The sequence below is a fragment of the Loxodonta africana genome, chromosome 1 (assembly GCF_030014295.1).
Source record: "Loxodonta africana isolate mLoxAfr1 chromosome 1, mLoxAfr1.hap2, whole genome shotgun sequence".
Lineage (NCBI taxonomy): Eukaryota > Metazoa > Chordata > Mammalia > Proboscidea > Elephantidae > Loxodonta > Loxodonta africana.
Window position 1 is genome coordinate 76,970,844 of NC_087342.1, and position 9,591 is coordinate 76,980,434.

Here is a 9,591-nt window from a genome sequence, read left to right on the forward strand (position 1 = left end):
ATTGAATACAGGAATAGCTATACCTTATGCATTTAAGGTGGAGCCCTGGTGGTGCAGCGGTTAAGAGCTTGGCTGTCAACCAATATGTCTGCTCCTTGAAAACCCTATGCGGCAGTTCTACTCTGTCCTATAGGGTCACTATGAGTCGGAATTGACTCGGCAGCAATGTATTTGTTTTTGTTGTTGTTTTATACATACAAAAATATATCATTGCCACTCAACTTTATGGAGACCCAGGGTGTCAAAAGCCCTATAGCAGACACAGAGGAGTGACAAGATGAAGAAAAAACAGTCCCAAACTTCAGGTAGCTTAAGTTTTAAGGAAAAGAGACACCTGAGAAGAGATTGCTAAGGATGCAAAGCAATAGTTTAAAAGACACAGTTCCAAGGATTGAGGAATCCTCACATGTGGACGAGGGTGGAGGAATAAATCTTTACATGAATACATGTCCTTTGTAAAGATTTATTCCCAAGGCCTTAGAAAACTTTCCTGTGTGACTGAGGTAAGGAGCCCTGGTGGCGAAATAGTTAAAGAGCTTAGCTGCTAACTGAAAGTTTTGGGGTTCAAACCCACCAGCAGCTCTCTGAGACAAAATAAAGATTACAGGCTAGGAAACCCTATGGAGCAGTTCTACTCTGTCCAACAGGGCCACTGTGAGTTGGAATTTACTTGATGGTGCACAACAACAACAACGTAATTGAAGTATAGGAGCTCTGGTGGTACAACTGCTAAACAGAAGGTTGGTGGTTTGAATGGCAATGGGGTGGTTTTTTTTTTTTTTTTTTTAGTGATTAAGGTATGTATGACGTGGATGGATGACACTGCTCCAATCTTGGGTGAGCAGGTTTTTCGTCTCAGTATCCTCAGCACAACATTTGCAAAATGACCTGGTTAACACTCCAGTAAAAATTTGTTGAATGGTTGTTTTATGAATGTATCTTGATAGAAAGTAGATCCTAATTTTTTATATCAGACTGTTTTTTAATTGGAAGCTATTCCACTCAGTTCAGAGTATTTCTTTTTAATTTCTACCAACATGATTAATCATTTACTACATTAAATTTGTGTATTCTAAAATTCAGTACAATGGGATTTTTACCTGAGCCACAGGTCTGGAAGACTATGAAAATTTCCCTTTTCACTTTATATAATGGCAACTATCAGTCAGTACTTGAAATGCTGTTTTTCTCATCTCATAGTTCCTTAGGTCCAGAATTTTAAAAATGTAGTTAGTTGCTGTTTTTCACTAAAATTCTTCATGCTTATATTTTTGTAACATATGTCTGTATAATGACTTTTCCCAAGAAATCAAATTTATGTGATATCCTTGACATGATCTCTCAGGCAATCCAAAGAAACCCTCTTAAATTAAATGTGAATATCATCATCTGCTGTTAACTAGGCCACCACAAGGAAGATATTAATTGCAGGTAAAGAGATCGAGTGCCAGAGAGGTTGCGTAATTTCTACAATCACATAACAAATTAGAATCAGTGCCTGGATTCGAATGCAATTCTGTCTGATTCTATGTCTTAGGTGTTCTACTCCTTTTTAAAGTTATGTTCACTGTAGAAATTGTGGAAATATACAGAAATATGCAAAAAATAAAATAGTAGTAAAATTTAATGTTATCCAGAGATAACCACTGACATTTTGGTGGTTTCATTCTTCTATTTATTGCACATGTAGGGCTGTGTATGTATATATATGTAGTCCCTGACTTATGATGGGGTTCTGTTCTTACCACTCCGTCCACAGCTGGTTCTGATGCAAGTTGAATACCTCATTTTTTTTCTTAGTTTTCATTATTATTGCCTTTTATTAGTAGTATCTTTATAAATCCGATCCTTATTTGTCTTTGGGGGTTGGAAACGTTACATATAAACTTACAGATATATTTTTATACATACATACATATATAGATAAAAAATACACGACACATAAACATTTACTCCGATGTTGAAGAAGAGTTAGACGACGTTGGCATTTTGTCAGTTGTGGTAATAATTCCACTTGTGGAAGGTTCTGGATCATTTGAATTATTCCTGGAAATGAGGATGGCATTTCTAGTCAGAAAATTAGTGAGAGTTATCTGTATGGTCCTTTTCTTTTTTTCTTCGTATATTTCACGTTAACATCTCACCACTTCCCCAATCTGCCTCTTGACTTTAGAAAAGTGATTAACATTTGGGTCTATGTTTTCAAGCAACTAAAGCCACTGATTTAGTTTAGACAACTAAATCTATGTAGCAGTATTTTGAACAGTCAATCATAAAAGTGAACGTCTGCGAGTGAACATCTGAGAATGGTAACATCAGCAAATTATGTGCTGTAACATTGTATGTATACATATTACTAACAATAAGATGTACAAAAAGAAAAGGACCGTTGTAAGTGTGGCTTGCTGTAACTTTAATACATCTTAAGTCAGAGATTACCTGTACAGTAAAACCTGTGAAAGCCACAACCTGCATAAGGCAGAAACCTGTCAGAGAAGGAAAGCTCAAATATTTTCCACTAAAACAAGCACTAGAAAAGTGGTAAGACTGCACCCTGTCAAAGGCAGAAAGCTTGTGAGACCCAGAAAAACAAGGCAGTCTCATCAAATTCTGGCTTCCACAGGTTTCAGTATATATGTAACAGTTGTCCGTGAAGTGGTTCTGATGCATACCGACCCCATGCGTGTCAGAGTGGAACTACGCTTTACAGCATTTTCGATGGCTGGTTGTTCGGACGTAGATCATCAGAGTGAACACCAACCTTTCCAGTGAGCATGTTAACCATTGTAACACCCAGGGACTCTCATATGTCTATATAGCCTCTACTTATACACACTTGAAAAAACCTTTACGATATTGGCATGTTATCAGAAGATAATCAGAAAAACACCCATGTTGACGAGTTTTCTAAAAATTAGATTTTTAAGTTCTTTTTAAAAGTCAGGTTGGTTATGACTTTTTGAAACCCAAATTATTTTAGATGTTGTGCCTGTATAGTCGTTTCTCACAAACTCCTAGGTTTCATATGAACTTTCTTTAAAAAATTAGATTATTTCATCATGTAGAATTGGAATGAAAAGGAGTGGACCTTAAAAATAATTTAAACAGAATAGTTGAGCTAACATTGTTCTCATGCCAGTAATACAAGTTAAATATCCCTTTCTAATGACTGTATTTTGTTTTTGTTTGTTACTGCCTTATGTATTAAAGGCTGTAGGGAGCTGCTTACTAAATTATCCCTTTTAATGTCCTAATTGATAACTTCATGGCCTGCAAGAATTAACGATGAACGTTAAACATCTCTAAAGTCACCTGATACCTAGTCAGTGTTTGGTAATCATTACTGTGCCATAACTATGTCCTGGGTAACAATATATATTTTGAGTTGGCTACCAGGCACTCCTTGGAAACCCTATAGGGCAGTTCTACTCTGTCCTATAGGGTCACTATGAATTGGAATCGACTCAACAGCAATGGGTTTTTGGTTTTATGTGTCTTGTTTTGTATTCTCTTCTGAAATATGCAAACACCCTTAACTTTCAAAAGCTAATTTTTTTATTGTTTTAATTTAGACTTCAAATATATCCTCCAAGCTGCAATTCATATTCAGACTTTGAAGCTTTGAGTCCTGGATGGACAGTAGCTCAGAAAGGAGGACAGAAGCAGCTTGTTCAGAAGCAGGGCAGGCCTGCCAAATAGGCAGCAACCCGCCATAGTTACTAGCAGCCATGCTCATCAGTAGAGTTCCTCAGGCAGACTCAGCAGAAGCTCTGGACTGCCTGCCCAGTCAGCTGGACAAAGCAAACCTGAGTTTCCGCTAACATGGATCCTGGGCTAGATCACAGCTGCAGTCTCCCAGAAAAGGACCTCAAGCAGGGGACTTGTGTTTCATTTACTTTGCATCTTTCCAACAAGCTACACTTTTTCAGCAGGCAGAGTATACTGTACCCCAAGTAAGTCTATCAAGTCAGGCAGGATAGGTGTACATTTCTCTTTGCTTTTTTTTTTTTGGAATGAAAACCTATGCTTAAATGAGAAATTTCCACAGTGGACAGAACACTGGGCTGGGAATCAGGAAACCTGCATTTGAACTTTAATTTTGTTACTTTTATGCTGTTAGACAGCAAATCACTTAGCTCCTCTAGGTCTCAAATTTCTCAAATTATTTATTAAGCTCAGCTTGCGTTGTGATTCTTCTGAATTACCCGAAGCACCTTGGATAGTGGTGGGTACTTGTCAGGCCTGAAAAAAACAAAACAAAAACTGAAAACCAAACAAAACAAGCAAACGATAAAAACGCTTGGAGACTGAAAATTACCTGAGAGTTCAGAAACGGATGGTATTTGCTGAGCCTGATTTTAAAACTTAACTTTAAAACTTAACAATGTATTTGATTCGGATGGACTTAATGACTCTGGAGGCTAGAGTACCTTATTTTAAACCAGGTGAACTCTATTTACAAAACTAGTGTTTAATAGTGAGAGAAAAATTTGAACTGTAAGCAGTTTCTACTAGATATGATTTCTTTCAGTGATTCATTAGGCACTGATTGCCCACCTACTATCTATTTGTCACTGTGCTAGACACATGGTATGAAAAGATAAAAATATGCCTTATCTATTCTCAAAGTGTTAGCCCAATCTAGTGGGGGGAGATGCTGGGCTAAGCTTGTTTTGTTTACTATTCTATTTGATCTTCACAACACAATCCTGTGAAGTAGGTCCTATTGTTATCTCCTCCTTCCTGATGAGGAAACTGAGGCACCAAGGATTAGATGAATTGCCCAATAGCACACAAAATTGTAACTTGTAGAGCCTAGATTCATACCCAAAGTGTGGGCTCTGAACTATCCTCCAGCTTGTTCCTACACTTTTGTATGAACTTTTTATTCTTAAACAATCAAAAAACAAGATAACATTTTGAAAATTAGAGACAGAATTTGGCCATCAAATGTAAATGAAATCATTTAGTTATGGCAAATCTTCTCTTATATATATTATCATGAATGGAGGTTTACTGAATACCAAAAAATTGGTATTAAAAATGAAAATGCAAATAGGAATATAAATCTTAATTACAAACCGAGAAGAAGAAAAAGAAGCAAGAAACAAAACAAAACAAACAAGCAAATGCCCTGACTACTAGAAGAATAGAATCAGAAAATGAATGTGTCCTCCACATGAGCAAAGATGTCTGAACTACAAAGCCGTGTAGTAATTAAAAGATCTGAGCAACCACTGGAATTGAGCAGGGATTCAAAAAAATATAAAACCATAGCAACAGATCAACATAGAATCCTTGGTTCTAGAGGAATTTTCCAAACCTTCATTCATTGTTGTAATTTTATTGGGTGAGTTTAGTAAAGTTATTCAATTTTTTTTTTTTTTTTTGCATTTTCCTGTTTTGGCAGTTGGTTAAATCAAGTTCAAATGATTTGCCTAAGATACTGTGTTAGGAAATATAGTGCATTTCCTGAATACCCCTGCAAAAGCCATGGGCACTGTTCTTTGGTTTGCCATGTTAGCATCTATGAAAGGGAAGCATAAGTCATAAGTCTATTTTAACGCCTATTCTTCTCTTCAGCTATGATTGTCCATTTAAAGTTCTCCTTGTTGCGAATAAGGTGGCTTAAGGCAAAGAGAGAGAAAGAGGATGAGGGTAGAAGACAGTCTAGGAGGAATGTCTGTCACTGAGTGATGAAGGCTTTCAGTGCCTACGACGTCTTCCTTATCAAAACACATGCTTCTCTATCTTGGTTGCAAATGAGAAGGGTTACTATTGAGAATTTGGATCTATATATCCTTCCTTTGAATCTGAGAAGGACCTGTGTCTGCTTCATTCAATAGAATATGACAGAATTGACACTATGTGATGTCCGAGGCTAGGTCCTAAAAAGGACGTGCAGCTTCCGCCTTATTGGTTAGAACTCACTTTTGGAGTTCCTGAGCTACTGTATTAAAAAGTTTGATTACTCTATAAGAAAGGCCAGGCCACACAGGGAGGCCACTGACAGCCGTCATGGTTAAAGTTCCCAGCTGGGTGGATCTTTCAAATCATTCCAGCCCACGTGCCAGACATGCAAGTGAAAAAGCCTCCATATAAGTCCAATCCATAGCCATTTGAGTCACCCCCAGCTGTTTGAGTCTTCCCCGATGAGGCTGGCCCAGACATTGTGGAGACAATCCATCTCCTATGTAAACCAAAAAAAAAAAACTTTGCCTTCGAGTTGATTCTGACTCGTAGCGACCTTATAGCCTGTCCCAATCCCTTACCTACAGAACCCGTGAACATAATAAAGTGGTTGTAGTTTTATGCCACTAAGTTTATTATACAGCAGTAGATGATTGGAACATCTTTGTTTTCTGTATCTGTTGGAGCCCCTGGATTGTGGGCTCCTTGAGGGCAAAGACCATTCTTAATTCACCTTTTTATGTATGCCAGCACTGTGACTGGAAAGCGATGGCTCTCAATCATTTTGATGTGTGAATAAATTGCTTTGGTCAACTAAATGGAATAGTGAACAGAAATTTCATTTTCTCAAATTGTTTTTTAATTTCTAAAAATTTCTATCTCTTGACATAACATTATAGGAGCCCTGGTGGCACAGTGGTTAAGCTCTTGTCTGCTAACCAAAAGATCTGCTGTTCTAACCCACCAACTGCTCTGCTGGAGAAAGATGTGGTAGCCTGCTTCCATGAAGATTTATAGCCTTGAAAATCCTATGGGTTAGTTCTACTCTGTCCTATAGGGTTTCCATGAGTTGGAATCGACTCGATGGCAACGGGTTTTGGTTTGATGTACCATTAAATGTTGGGTATCACAGAGGTTGAGGTAATCATGTAGGCTCTGCAAACCAAAACAGAGAAGGGAGAAATGACACAAAATTCTATACATGTAAAAAATTTTATCTGCAGAAATAGCTCTACAATTGTCCTATGCAAAAAGTTTGGGATCAATGGGAAAACAACTTTTTAGACACACTGAATAAAATGTAAATATCTTAATGGATTTCCCTAAAATTCACAGTCAGAAGTGGATTAATCAGTAAGCAAGGTATGCACAGGCTTACAATAAGAAAGGTATGTACGGGCTTAGTTCTGTTTACTTCCTAATATGTGGTACACAGTTTCACATGGGTTTCATGTCTTTGATATGGTGAAAAACAGGTGAAATTGTGCACTACAGATTAGTAAGCTTGTGCATACCTTGCTTATTAGGTAATCCATCCCTGCTTATAGTATGCAATAATGGATACAGCTTCTAAAAGTTGGGAAATTGCTTATGAATGTTGACTGTAAAGCTTGCTATCATTTCATCAACCCCTCTCTATCCTGGCAGAATAGGATAGGAGCCTATCATTTATCAGACAGTATATGAAGGACTAAATTTGGTGTATGAAGGGATGGTTTTGAGATATCAGTGTATAACATTTGAAAGGGCTGGCTGTTCCAAATATAATTTACAAGATTAAGGAACATCTGGGGGTAATCTGAGACTTAAAATGTACTATCAAAATTTACAATGAGCTATAAAATTAAATAACTTAATACCCATTTTAGGACTTGTGATGGTTAAGGCTGTGTGTCAACTTTGCTGGGTCATGATTCTCAGTGGTTTGGCAGTTATGATGTAGTTTGGTAGTTGTGTAATGGTGTAATCACCTCCATGATGAGACTGATATAATGTAATCACCTCCATGATGAGATCTGCTATGAGTAGCCAATCATCTAAAAGGGAGTTTTCTTGGGTGTGTGGCCTGCATCCAACATACATGGACTTTCTGTCAAAGCTTGCTGGCTTTTGCTCTGCTCTGGATCTTGCATTCAGCTCATCAACACCTGACCTCTGGTTCATGGGACCTGAGCCAGCAGCCTGACATCTTACCTACTGATCTTGGATTTGTCAGTCTTCACAGCCTGTGAGCCAGCAGCCTCTTGTCTGATCTGCCTATCTTAGGTTGCTCAGCCCCTGCAGCTATATGAGACAGGAAAAGCCTCTAGCCTGACACCTAACCCACAGTCTTGGATCTTGCCAGCCTCTACAACCACATGAGCTGTTTCCATGAGATAAATCTCTCTCTCTCTCTCCCTCCCTCCCTCTTTCTTATTCTGTAAATATAAATATATATATACATACATGTATATACATACATATAAAACCCAAAACCAAACCCGTTCCCATAGAGTAGATTCTGAGTCATAGCAACCCTATGCATATATGTATATATACATATACATACATACATACATGTATGTATATACATATGCTTCACTGGTTTTGCTGCTCTAGAGATACCCAACCTAAGACAGGGCAACAGCCTAAGACAGAGCACTCACCTGCATATAATCAAATATACCCCAAAAAAGAAGCACTCTGGATAAATTTTACATATAAATATATCCTTTGTCATATTGTCTTTATTATTAGTGCATTTCAGATATGGGAGTATTTCCAAAATAGTTTCTGCCTCCCCATTGGCCCTTGTGATTACATTATCTCTGCTTTCAATGTCATTTATGTATGCTTCTTTACCTAATAAGACTGTAAACTTCTAAGAGAGAAAATTGTATTGAATTTATGTTCACATATCACTCTTCAATTTCATGTTATTCAATATTGCTAAATAAAGATGTTATGTTACAATGTATGTGTATCCTAATCTGCCAAAAAGAAGACTTTTAATAAAATTTTTATTCTCCTGAGGCAAAACAAGTTGAAATTTAGAACTTTGAGTATCATTTTGAATGTGTCCTTTGTTATTAATTTTTTAAATGTACATGTAATGGATGCAAAAAGGTCCCTGTGTGGTGCAAATGGTTTGCTCTTGTCTACTAACCAAAAAGTTAGCATTTTGAATCCACCCAGTGACATCACAGAAGACAGACTTGGTGATCTGCTTCTGTGAATATTACAACCAAGAAAACCCTGTGGAGTAGTTCTACTCTGTTACTTGTGGGGTTGTCATGAGCCAGAATAGACTGGATGGCACAAGATGACACCAACACCATATGGTGGCTATGAGCCTGAGCCACTCTGTGGCAACTAACAACAACTGTATCAGTTTAGTATCTCTATAAAAATAGGCAAAGTTAGTTTAGTGTTTGTTCTAAATTAATTTGGAACAGATTCTAGGATCATGTGTGTGTGTGTGTGTGTATGTGTAGAATACATATATTTTAATAATCACAAGCTAGCTAATAATAAACTATTTATAGAATTTTGCTATAAGTTACTTTCAAATGTACCAAAAACTAAAGTATCGAATCAATGAATGGCTTATTAAAAAAATATATATATATAAAATAGCTCAATTTTCATTACTCTGATTTCTCTGCTATTCTCTCATAATTCTTGTACACTGATTTTGAGGTCACAGCCAAATTTGTCTCTGGTAACCTAGCATATTTTTATTTGGACTTTTAAGATATGATCTATTTTCACTGGGAAAAGTTATTTCATACTTCAGTTCATTTTTCTAGTGCCTGGCTTCCATTTTCCTTTTTAATCACAATTCCCATTGATAGAAATAAAGGACAGGAACTCAGGAAAAACTTTTATTTACTTTAACTGTTAGCACAGTGGTTCTTAAAG